At 34.2% G+C, this 14,005-nt stretch overlaps 2 long non-coding RNA genes across 2 annotated transcripts in view; one reads left to right on the top strand and one right to left on the bottom strand.

The window, feature by feature from the left end:
• Positions 1-14,005, bottom strand: part of LOC145684602 (uncharacterized) — a 154,546-nt gene that overhangs the window by 49,406 nt on the left and 91,135 nt on the right. The window lies entirely within an intron of this gene.
• LOC145684603 (uncharacterized) overlaps positions 8,643-14,005 on the top strand; it is a 91,211-nt gene continuing 85,848 nt past the window's right edge. Inside the window, exon 1 of the long non-coding RNA XR_014131336.1 lies at positions 8,643-8,861. This is a non-coding gene — a long non-coding RNA (uncharacterized LOC145684603). The remainder of the gene's footprint in view (positions 8,862-14,005) is intronic.

Genomic DNA, 14,005 nt, shown 5'->3' with positions numbered 1-14,005 from the left:
TGAGGAAAAGTGGAGGCGCCAATCTATGCTAGGTGATCAGTACAAAGTACCTCTGCATTGCAATTCCAAAATAATAAATCACACTTTTTTCAACGCTGTTTCTAAATACACAGATGACTTATGTGTTTTTTATTTCCATATATAAACTATTTTGCACCTTATAACGAATGGGAAAGGGTATAAAACATGGACATGCTTCCCCATTCTATTTATTGCCACATAACAAAAAGGATATTTACAGTAATTGATCCATTTATTCTTTAGCTGTGCACTTACAGTGAACTCGGTTCAATTACTACAATAGTGTTCTACCATTAAACTACCTGGACTTACATTACAATATTAATCTTAATTCCGTACAACACAGCTGATGACTTCCATGAATGTTTATTTTCACATGCTGTTGACTTCCTCGACTCTCATAATGGTATGATGTACTCATACGCCACCTTAGCCGCATAACCATACTGCGTACTCATATCTATTCGCAGTCTGCTACAACTGAAATCCTTTATCTCGTTTCTTGCATAGTAATTAAGCCCTAGCAATATTACATCCTAGTAAAACAGTAATATTATTTCGGTAAAATTGTTACCGTTATATTCTTTTTTATCATCTATTATATTACATAACACGCACTATTTCATTTTCATTTTCAAAAAATGAGAAAATCTCATAAATGGGAACCTGAAAGTTTGCCTTGAGCTCACAAATGAAAACACGTTTGAAAATAATGAGACATTTTGTCTCATAAAAATTACTTATTTTGTTTTGAACATGCATTTTTCTCATTTTTGAGCATGGAAATATTTAAGAGTATATCCTCTAGATGTATATAACCACACACAACGTGTCGAATGGAAGGACCAACAGACATCTATCCATCTGAAAAACAAAAAAAAAAAAAAAAAAAAAAAAAAAAAAAAAACTTTTTTGATGGTAGCATAATAGAACTCAACCCATTAATAGTATACATTATGCACAGTGATTTAACAATCGTACTCTCAAATATAATAGAACATAGCACCGGGATTTTATATTTCACGTAATGAAACGTAATGAAATTAATCACGTTTTAGTAGAGGAGAAGAACACAGTCTAGCATAATTGATGTTCGCTCGTTCAGAGGACCCGACTGTGACACTGATCACTATCTAGTAGCAGAGAGATTATAAAAGAGAGAAATTATCGTTGAATAAAGAGAATATTCATCATCTGAAAACGGAGAGGTTTAATTAAAAAAAAAATAATAGAGAAGAACCAGACGAGAGGGGAATACCGGATTGAAAGTAATAGAATCTCGTTTTTAGAAGGTTTTAAGAGCACTAATGTTGAGGATACTTGGGTTCAAATTAGGGATAGCATTAAAATTTCAGCAAGAAAAAAATTGGGGCACGCGGAAATACATACGAACAAATCGCGGTTCGACCAGGAATGCACCAAACTAACGGAGAAGGAAAAATAGGCGAAGCTGTGTTGGCTACAAAATTCGAACGATATAACTACGCTAAATTTCGTTGACATCAGGCGGGAAACTTCCAAAATGTTTAGAAGAGAGAAACGCGATTTTTTGAAAGCTTAAATTAATGAACGTGAAGATAATAGTAAAAGAAAAAATCGAGACATGTTCAAGACCATCGACGAATTTAAGAAAGGGTATCAACCTCGCGCGTATATATTAAAGAGAGATGACGGAACAATTCTTACTGATACAGATAGCATCTTGAATAGATGGAAAGATTTCTTTGACGATTTGCTTAACACGCAGAAAAAAACTAATATTCGTGGGGAAAGGGAAATGCACAGCAGAACCATAAATTTCAGAGCCTAGCCCAACAGAAGTAAAAACTGCTATGAAGAAATTAGAGAAACACAAATCTTCGAGTGTACACAAAATTCCGGTTGAGTTAATTTTAGCTAGAGGGAAAAATTGTGGAATAAGATACATAAACTTATTCTCCTTATCTGGAACAAGGAGGAATTACCACAAGAGTGGAAAGTATGAAACATAGTTCCAATTTACAAGGAATGCGACAAAGCGGATTTAATAATTATCGACGCATTTCTTTTGTGTCAACATTCTAGAAAATCCTCTCAAACACTTTATCAAGATTAATCCCATATATGGGGATAAAATTATTTGAGATTATCAGTGCGGATTTAGACGAAATCAATCAACTATGGACCAGATATTTACCATTTGACAAATACTCGAAAAGAAATGGGAATACAATTCCCCGATACATCAATTATTCATTGATTTTAGAAAAGCTTACGATTCTATTAGGAGATAAATATTATACAACGTTGCCGCGCTGGCTCAGTGGTAGAGCGTTCACCTCTGGTGCATGGGGTCCTTGGTTCGATCCCAGCTGGCATTAAGTGAACTTTGTGGTGGACAAACAGTGGGTTTTCTCGAGGTTCTCTCGTTTCCTCCCACATTCTTCATTCCACCATTTCATTCATTTCTCATCATCAACGTCTCCTTTAGCCTAACTGGCATAACCGTAGGACGTAAAACTTAAAAAAAAATTATAGAACATTCTTGCAGAATTTGGGATACCTAAAAGACTAGTTAGATTAATTAAGATGTGCTTAAATGAATCCCAAAGTAAAATCCGAGTAGGAAAATCATGGATGTGTCAAAGTATCAAATAATATTTTAGATAAAGTGGATACTTTCAAGTATATAGGATCAATATTAACAGACTAAAATCATATCCACGAAGAAATTAAATGTCGACTGAAAGCAGGGAATTCGTGTTATTATTCAGTTCAAAATATTTTGTCGTCGTGAATTCTGTCGAGGAATTTGAAGCTCAAAATATATAGAACGATAATCATGTATGTTGTTCTGTATTGTTGTGAAATATAGTCGCTTACTTTAAGGGAAGAACGAAACTGAAAATATTTGAGTAAACAATCCTGAGACGAATAGTCTGTCCCAAGAGGAACGGAATGGAGAATGGTGGAAACTTCATAACGAGAAACTGCATAATTTATACTGTTTACCAAACATTGTTAGGGTCATCAGATCTAGGAGGCTCAGGTGGGCAGGTCATGTAGCCAGGATGGAAGGAAGTAGGAACGCTTTCCAAGTCCTAGGTGGAAGTATAATTGGAAAATGACCATTAGGAAAACCTAGACGTAAATGAGAGGACAATATTAAGATGGATCTCGCAGAAATAGGAATACAAAGTAGAAACTGGATCCAGTTGGCTAAAGACAGAAGTCAATGAATAGCTTTTGTGAACGCAACATTGAACCTTCGGGTTCCATGGGCCATAGAGTTAGTTAAATTATTGTAATATTTGTAACATCTTCTTTTGTGGTTTGGTTTGTACAATCCACAGAAACGCTAGAAATAAGAATTGACATACAAAGATTCATCACTTTAAGATTAAGTTAATCCATTCTTATATCGTAGTGATAACATTGATGGCCCAGCTTCTACTTCTGACTTTGAATTTCCAGCCTGTGGTTATCATTAGGGATGTGCACGAGTCGAGTCGAGACAGCATTTTCCTGAGAAAATTCGAGTCGAGACACAGCTCTTCCAATATAAAAATATACGTTTTTCGAGTCGAGACATCGCTTTTACAACACATTTTCGAGTCGAGACAGCCACAAATCTTGTCTCGTGCACATCCCTAGTTATCAAACCAGTGAAGATCAAATAGGCATTCTTCGTAATAAACAAAAGTTACAGTTTCAACTTCAGCCGCGGCCACTGACACGCCCAAAACTTTTTCTCACGGATTTTTTCCTCACTTGAATGCATGAAGCAAATTGTGAAATGGTACCTTTTAAATATAGCCCACAGATAACTTCCTTCCATGTTCTCTCCTGTCATTTCTTGTGGGTCTTCGCTCTTTTTGCAAAATAGTTTCGCCATTTCTATGACATTTTCTCAGTTCAAATTTCTTTGTATTTCATAGAACTTTTTTTTTTTTTTTTTAAATTCTAGGTCGCTGTGAATCTCCAAAAATCAGTTTTGGTTTCTGTTTCATAATTATTGTGAAGAACATGAAGTATAATTTAAACATCCTACTTGGCAAATATAGTTCTAGGCTCTGTTTCTACTCCATTTAAAACAATAGAATTATCTTGATACAAAGAATATTTCCCTCTTTCTATACTGAAATTCTTGTACATGGGAAAAAGGGTACACATATTGTAGGCCTATTTTAAAAGTAACATAACAAGGAACTAGTGAACCAAAAAAAAAAAAAAAAAAAGTACTTCCAATTTATTGTCGCTAAAATACAACCAAATGTAGTACTAGGGATGCGCTCGAGTCGAGACGCACTTTGTAAAATTCGAGACGAGTCGAGACAAACGTATTTCTCGACTCGAATTTTCGAGTCGAGACACGAGTCGAGTCGAGACGGCTCTTAAAAATCTCGACTCGACTCGAATGTCTCAAAAATCTTTCTATAATTTTTAATATTATTTTGAAGAAAGTATTCACTCAGAAACAGCCTTGAAACCAATTCCAGCTTTTATTCCTTCAGAAAGGTACAGAACGCATAAAATTAATAGTTAATCTTTAAAGATCAAGATTTAATTTTCAGCTCAATTCACTTAATTAGAACTAATAGTTAATGTCGTTGTATTTGGTTGTACTGCAAATATAATGATAATAATAATAATAATTGATTATCTAGTTTGTATAAAACTATTATCCGTAGTCTAAATCTAGTTTGTATAAAACTATTGCGATAAAGTGAACTTCATAAATTCTCTGAATGAGCAGTTGGTAGTCTATAGTAATTTAGCATAGTTATAATTATTGTGTTTTCGTTCCCATGAACGCAATAGGGTTACGTAACTTCTGGATTATTCGCTTGCCCAACTATTCTGAGGCTTTAATATGTTGCAGCATATCACGAGCTACGGATAATATATAATGTAACATTTGTTGTACATCACATATTATGATACGAGACTATTTTACATAGTATATCTTATCTATATATATAAAAGAGAACGTACAAATCCTTTGTCCGCTCATCACGCTAATACGGCTGAACCAATTTCTTTTATTTTTGGGGGGTTATTAGGATTTGGACCCTAGATGGTTTTTATCATATCACTTTAATTTTCAATTACCAGTGTCTTGAGATAATTGACCATTCAGGTGTCCATTACGTACAAATCCTTTGTTAGTTCATCATAGGTATAAAAATAAACGTATTTATATGCAACCCGCATGACCGTGTCACTCGGCGGGTTAACATACATGACAGGCGTTATAATGGTTTTTATCATATCACTTGAAAGCGAAAAAGTAAAAATTATCTAAGTAACAAAGTTTATTGCGTTCGGGGGTGACCGCAGCAAAGCGGGGCGGGTTAACATAAATGACAGGCGATATAATGTTAACATTTACTGCAATCTTCTATGGTTTTTATCATATCACTTGAAAGCGAAAAAGTAAAAATTATCTAAGTAACAAAGTTTATTGCGTTCCGGGGTGACCGCAGCGAAGCGGGGTGAACGCTGCTAGTCTAATATAAATAAAATAAAGAGTTTGTTTGTGTGTTTGTCTGTCTGTCTGTGTGCGACCTGGGGACCAGACGAGTGGACCGAGAGTTCCCAAAATTTGGTCACGGGTACCTTAGTCCAGGCCCCAGATCAAGACGAAGCGTTTTTTTTTTAAATTTCAAACCAGGGGGGTCTCGGGGGGGACGTTTACTGGAACCGACCTGGGGACCAGACAAGTTGACCGAGAGTTACCAAATTTTGGTCACGGATACCTTGGTCCAGGTCCCAGTCTAAGGCGAAGCGTTTTTGTCAAAATTGGAACCAGGGGGTCTCAGGGGGGCGTTTAGCGAGACATGTAGTAAAAGTAATCCAAATTGATCGACATTAGTGTCAAATCCATAGTTTTCACCGTCGCTGAGATCAATGGTGACACTTCCATCAGCGATGACTTGCAAATTCAGCTACTATTGTATGCGGGCCGGGTGTCAGAGGGTGAGGAATACCTAGACATGTATAAATAGCCCATATTGATTGATACTAGTGTCAAATCCATAGTTTTCGCGGTCACTGAAATGAATGGTGATACTTCCACAGGTGTTGACTTCCAAATACAGCCCCCATGCGAAGAATGGGTATATTAAGTTAGTAATACAATAAATGGACTGCTTGGATGCCAAGAACTAGTACAGATAAGTACCATTCACTTCTATGAATAGGTATTTTTTAAAAGGATTTTTGTAAACACTAAGTTATAAAACAATGAACTACATACAGTAGTTATGGTTTTGGTTCCCAACATAAAAGAAATATGGATTGTTCATGAGATATTGAACTTCAACTTTCACTCCTGGAAAATTTCAATTTTGGAGTTAGGCCACTTGGCATCAAAGCAGTTCACTGTAAGATAAATACATTCCGCACATTAGTAACATAGTTGTTCAGGGGCCTTCGATTTCCATCCTCTCAAATGAAAGCTGAACGATTGCTTGATACATGCTGACTATATAGGAGAAATAGTGTATTAAGTTTTCGAGCTTTGGTGCGTATTCGTATTTACACTCTGATATAACTTTAAGTTCACACTCAAATCGAGTTAATTGTTTAATGCATTTCGAAAGCTTTTGTTTTTATGCAGCTCATTAAGGAAAATCTATTTCATAATCGTAACATTTATGTACTAAGAAACTATGAACGTAAAGTGGACTCGACCTAGCCCCGTGGCCGCTGTGACTCAGTGGCACAGCTCTCACCCTTGGTGTGTGAGGACTCTGATTCTGTCTGTGTGTGTGTGTGTGTGTGAGGCAATAATCCACAAATATTGCCTCAAGTGAGTTTAAAGATTTCTAAACACTAGTGCGAAACCGGGCTCTGCCGTTGCGATCGATTTACAGGTCTTGAGACGAAAGTAAGAAGGGACTTACGCACACAGTAAGTAAAAACAATTAATATGCCTGTAACTTTCCCCCAAACGGGTGTATCTTAAAACTAACCTCACCATTATTTTTCTAATTAAATTCTAGCCCGAAATTATGTATCATATTTCCCTATTCCCATTTTGAAAACTTGACCTTAATACAAAATGGCGGATTTCAAGATGGCTGCCATCAAGGTCATATCTACCATACGACTTCCCCCCAGGACTTATATGTATCCACATGGTTTTTCTTCACTTTTCTTCATTAACGCTCCGTTTACAAAGGGTAGTAAGGGACTTCTGTAGTAATCTCTAATAACCACATCACAACTCTTAAAAGTTATTTAAAAAAAATAGAAAACATGCACCATGGCAAAAATTTGTCATCACAAGTAATGATGCATACATGCTTTCTATCAGCAAAAAAAGTTTCATTGAAATTGGAGCCGGACATTTGAGTGATGTCCCTTGTGGGATGTGATTGAACGTGACGTCAGAACACATCGCCCCCCTTCCCGGAATTTACGGGAATTAGGTAACCTGAGTGAGCACATGTGGTGCCAGCTCTCTCAGCAACCTATCAAGGATCATTGCGTGTATGCCAAGACGTGTCGCCGTTTTTATCCATGCCAAAAGTCGACATACTGACAATTAGGTAGGTAGTCATGATGGTCTGGCTGATGTGTGCGTATATTTTAACTCGTACATTTTGTCTCGACTCGAATTCGAGTCAAGTCGAGACAGAGACTGTCGAGTCGAGACACGAGTCGAGACAGAAACATATTTTCGAGTCGAGACACGAGTCGAGACAACATTTTCTCGAGACGAGTCGAGACAGGCTTAAATCTCGACTCGACTCGATTCGAATGCATCCCTATGTAGTACGAAGAATAGCTTATATTATTTATGTATTTATTTAAAAAAAAAAAAGAAATGACTGCCGTTAAATGGGTTAACAGGGTGCAGTGGTGGATCTAGCTACGGGACCGGGGGTCCTGGGCCCCCCAGCTTTTCGATTGACAAAAATAGTTTAAGCTATTATTTATATTTTTTTGAAAGTTTATACTAATATCATGATATATCTATCATAGTCTGGGCTCTAGCTGCCACCCCCCAGTTTTTACCATCTAGATCCGCCACTGACTGGGTGGGTGGATTGGATTTTAGCATCCTTTTCATCAGCAAGGCTATATGAGACATCGACCTACAGCTTAGCGTGGTATCTGAAACCACGAGCTCCTGCCGGGAATCTAACCCGCTTCTCTCACTCCGGACACGCATATGCGAACTATAAAGCTACAAGGGAGCTCTGTCATTATTTTAATATAAAATATTATTATTAATAATATTGTTCAATATCGAAAATGTTTACTCTGCCATACTTAATTGTAATTAATAAATAATCTTAAACCAACCAATTTTGTAATTAATTTCGTGAAATTTTACTTTAAAATCTCCAATTTGTATATGACAGCGTTTGTTAAAATCATTAGCATACATTTTAATGTATATTTCGATGATTTTATGGAGGTTAATAACTCATTGAATTCAATTGTAATCCCGTGTGTAATCTGTATATACTACATATATCTTTCTTAAGTAACTAACAGTTTTTTTTTTTTTTTAATTTATCTTTATCTATTACGGAAGCACTTAAGACATAAATATTTAAATGTTATTTTGTTTAAAAAGTTTTGACATGTTAAGATGTGTTATGTATTGTGTAGGTGTCTCTAGCGAAGCATCTATCTATCTTCCCCTGTCAGTTAGCGAGAACATTCGGCATCGCCTTCCACGGAACGGCACAAGCAGACAAGCGGAGCGATTCCAGTCCACGGCCAACTGTGTAACATCGCAAAGGTACAGAAACAACGCGCGGAAGGACCCGTTTCTTTTATTTAAAAAAAAACAGTTGACCAGCGATTTTTTAAGCACCTTGTAAAATTAAAGAAACAGTAAGGTAAGTCGGTTTCTAATCTTATTTTTTAAAAATATTTCTTATGTTTTCTTTAAAGGTTTTTAAAGGCGTTTCTCCCATTGTTTCTGGATGTTTGTAACAAAAGAATGAAAAGGAAAAATAAAACTTTGAATAAAGTCTAGATAAAATGCTAGTAAATGAAATTATAGAAAATTTTGAGTAGTAAAAAAAATTTATCACATGAACAAGAGCGTCTGCAGATTTTATTACTGTTAGAACAAACTTTGAACTATTATATTAATACTACATAATACCATAAGATGTTTTATTTTGTAAAAGTCCGAATTTGTTTATTATTTCCTACGTAAATTCAGGAAAATAATAATAAGCTGGCAGGATACGGTATATAGTGAAGTCTTTTATTTAAACAGAAAAAAACTATTTGGTTTATATTTATTATTACTTCCAGCTGTATATAATTGCTTTAAAAAAATAATAACAAAATTAAATTAAAAATTTATGATTTTTGCAAGAAATGTCATGTGAATTTATAGAATTTAGCTATTAGATTTTATTATGTGAAAATCATACTAAATTTTAGCATATAAATTCACATGATGGTTCTTCCAAAAAAATTGTTTATTGTATAAGGTTGAAGTAATAATAATAATAATAATAATAATAATAATAATAATAATAATAATAATAATAATAATAATAATAATAATAATAATAATTGTAGTTTTTAAATACTCTTCAATGCATACCCTGAAAGTTTGTTTTCTCTTTTTTTTCTAATCATGAAGAACCTTTATATTAAAAAAAAATCTAGATTGGTTTAAATTTATTGTCACTTCCAGTTTTACAGAATTCTAAACGAATTATGATTTTGGAAAAACCGTTATATGAATTGATATGCTGAAAACATTAATATAAATTTCATTAAATAACCATTAACATATTATGATATTAAATTTTAGCATATAGTTCACATAAGGATCTTTTCAATATCATATTTCTTTAAACTTGGAATTAATAACAGTTGAAAACCAATTAGTTTCAAGAAGCTGTGCAAGACATACTCTGCCAGCCCTTTTTTAAAAATAAAATGCTTATAAAAAAATAATTGCATTAAATTTATTATTATTTCCAGCTGTATACAATTCGTATAAAAAATATTTTTGGAAGAAATGCTATGCGAATTTGTATACGTTAAAATTAGTATAAATTTTATTATATAACAACTTAAATTTTAAAAAAGACTACATTAAATTTTAGCGTATAAATTCACATTACTTTCCTTTTTAAAAAAAAATTCACAGAAAAATATTTTATTGTTGTCATTATTAAATTACGTAAAATGTAATCAATATTTTGTATCAATAATTTATAAATTACATAATATACTAATCTTGTCATCAAAACATAATTACAATTATGCTATTATACTGTATTTGACAGTGTTCAACCCGTTTTCCTATAATGGAATTAAGCTGAAATTATAATATGTAAATGAATCATTTTTCGCTATCACTATAATATAATATAAGTTCATACAACAAATTATTCAATGACTAAAGGACCAAAATATGTAGTTACTTAGATAAATTATTTTTTTATTTTCTTCCTCTTCTCATTATATTATTATTATTATTATTATTATTATTATTATTATTATTATTATTATTATTATTAATCTACAGAACCTTTTCTGTAGACACTACACCCAACTTCAAGAGAATTCTCTTTCATTGCTTTAGAATGGTGTTGCTAAACAATTTAACAAAATGTTATATTAAAAAAAAAAAACTTACTATTCATGAAGATTTATCACTTTATGCGAAATATAATGTAAATGATATATTTTTGGATCGAAAGATCTAATATATTTCAACCAAAAATTTTCGTGTAGGCCTTATAACTGGAGAACTGCATATAGTGTAGCCACGCCCAAACTATCACTTAACTCAGTATGCTATGATGTGCTTATTCCGTAGAAAATACGAAAACTCCATTTAAGGACCATTCAAAAATATTGTGGCCCCCGAACCAAAAACTAATTATTGGTCAAAATCACAATCTTTTGATCCATTTTTTGGATCATTCCTAAAATTCTTGTTTAAACAACGAAATTCCAATTAAACTATTCACCAGTATACATGTGTAACAAAGCTGATTCCAGTACTAAAGTATTTCATTAATATTAAGTGTAGAATAATAATAAATTATTTTAGTGCTGCGGTCAGCTTAAATTAACGAATATTTCATACAAATTATTAAATATCATATAAATTTCCGCATCTAACATATGTATCAGTATTTTATATAATACAATAACTGTATATACAGGATCTTTATACTGCTAAATATTATATTGTTAAATTTCACAATTACGTATTCTGTAATGCTCAAAGAGAGCGTTCTCGAAACTAAGTTGTTTATTAACGTCAGCAGTAACGTTTGAGTTTGTCAATAATAATAATAATAATAATAATAAACTGAGTTTTACGTTCCACGGTTATGCCGGCTAAGCTAAAGGATACGGTAATTATGAGAAATGAGTGAAATGGTGGAATGAAGAAAGTGAGAGGAAACGGGAGAACCCCGAGAAAACCCACGCGCACATAGGGATGCATTCGAGTCGAGTCGAGTCGAGATTTAAGCCTGTCTCGACTCGTCTCGAGAAAATGTTGTCTCGACTCGAAAATATGTTTCTGTCTCGACTCGTGTCTCGACTCGACTCGAATTCGAGTCGAGACGTCTCGAAATTCGAGTCGAGACAAAATGTACGAGTTAAAATATACGCACACATCAGCAAGACCATCATGACTACCTACCTAATTGTCAGTATGTCGACTTTTGGCATGGATAAAAACGGCGACACGTCTTGGCATACACGCAATGATCCTTGATAGGTCGCCGGAGAGAGCTGGCACCACATGTGCTCACTCAGGTCACCTAATTCCCGTAAATTCCGGGAAGGGGGGCGATGTGTTCTGACGTCACGTTCAATCACATCCCACAAGGGACATCACTCAAATGTCCGGCTCCAATTTCAATGAAACTTTTTTTGCTGATAGAAGGCATGTATGCATCATTACTTGTGATGACAAATTTTCGCCAGGGTGCATGTTTTCTATTTTTTTTTTAATAACTTTTAAGAGTTGTGATGTGGTTATTAGAGATTACCACAGAAGTCCCTTACTACCCTTTGTAAACGGAGCGTTAATGAAGAAAAGTGAAGAAAAACCATGTGGATACATATAAGTCCTGGGGGGAAGTCGTATGGTAGATATGACCTTGATGGCAGCAATCTTGAAATCCGCCATTTTGAATTAAGGTCAAGTTTTCAAAATGGGAATAGGGTAATATGATACATAATTTCGGGCTAGAATTTAATTAGAAAAATAATGGTGAGGTTAGTTTTAAGATACACCCATTTGGGGGAAAGTTACCGGCATATTAATTGTTTTTACTTACTGTGTGCGTAAGACCCTTCTTACTTTCGTCTCAAGACCTGTAAATCGATCGCAACGGCAGAGCCCGGTTTCGCACTAGTGTTTAGAAATCTTTAAACTCACTTGAGGCAATATTTGTGGATTATTGTATTGTATTTTGCCTTTAATTAAATTTGAACCCACTTCATGATCTTGTGTAAAGTATCACTAAAAGAGAATTTCTGTTTTTATGGAGAACGTAAGCATAGCAATTATAAAAGGTGAGTAAGGTGCGTATGTATTTATAAGAAAGTTTATTTTACGAGTCTTTTGTGGTTCCGCCAACCTATTCTTTAGTTGTTTTTTTTTTTCAAAATACTCATATCTCATAAATAAAAGAGCTATTATAAAATCTCTTACCACTATTCTTTAATACTTATAAAATTTTATTTATTGTAAAAGCACTGGCGAGATATTTCTTATCGCCCACTAAAATTATGGTGGAGCTCCTTCGTGGCTAACGGTTAGCATACTTGCCTTTGGCGTGGGAAACCTGGGCTTGACTCCCGGTGGGAGTTCATGAGGTTCGGATTCCACGTTAATCAGTAGGTCCACGTCTCACATAGCCTCGCTGCTGAAGGGGACGTTAAAATCAGAATCAATTCAACTCAAAATTAGGGTTTTGACTTTATTATGATGTCATTAGTTTAAACGCCCAACTGCCCAGTAATTATAAACATTGACTACATTATAAAATTGTAATTTGTGACGACTAAAATATCAGAAATTAAAGATTATTCTTTGGGTTTTGGAACATTTTGAAAAACTGGTACTGCACCGATACAACACACCTTTTGGATTTGTCATTGTGTAAAGTGATACAAACTAAAGAAGAATTACAACTTTATGAAATTGTATTAGGACTTATTATTTAGAAATAAACACCAAATAAGTGTAATAGTTCATATCCGTATCAAATACCAAGTTTATGATGAATCAACTACACAAAGTAGGATCCAAAAACGCTCATTGCAATTTGTTCCATCCTTCAGTCGAACCAGGTACTGAAACATAAAGAGTGACATTTTCTTTTTAAAGATACTTTGTCCAGCTAAGTATTGTGAAGGTTTATGTCAGTAGAAGGAATTGCATTCCATTATACAAGCGCAATTTCACAACTTTATGTACACATTACTAAATATCGAACACCCTTGTCCATATGATTAGCGTACGCGTCTTTGGTGCGGGAGACCTAGGTTCGATTTCCGATGGGAACTCCTGTGGTTATGAACCCACGTTAATTTGTAAGTTCACGTCTCATATAGCCTTGATGCTGAAAGGGACACTAAACTCTAATCTAATACTAAATACAAATATTTAAAGAAAAATGATGACGCACCAAGATGACGTGAATTTGGCTATCAAATCCATTTTGTGTTTTCAGTTATTTTCTAGTAGTATTTTTTCTAGGCATCCTTTCAAAAGACAGTGATGCAAATTTCGTAACTGCGAATTCCAGTTAGAAGCCATGAAATTATCCGATTAGATGCAAAATTTCCCGTCCACTAAAATAGATACCGTAAATTTACAATATCTAACAATAAATAATTTTGAAAGATATCGCTTTCGAGGGAAAAAATGAAGTGAAATCTTTGAGTTTTACGTCCCATGGTTATGCCGGTTAGGCTAAAGGAGAGGGGTGATGATGAGAAATTAGTGAAATCGTGGAATGAAGAAAGTGGGAGGAAC

This window comes from Thermobia domestica, chromosome 5, assembly GCF_964235325.1.
Source record: "Thermobia domestica chromosome 5, izTheDome1.hap1.1, whole genome shotgun sequence".
Classification (NCBI taxonomy): Eukaryota; Metazoa; Arthropoda; class Insecta; order Zygentoma; family Lepismatidae; genus Thermobia; species Thermobia domestica.
This window is presented reverse-complemented; position numbering and strand designations above follow the sequence as displayed.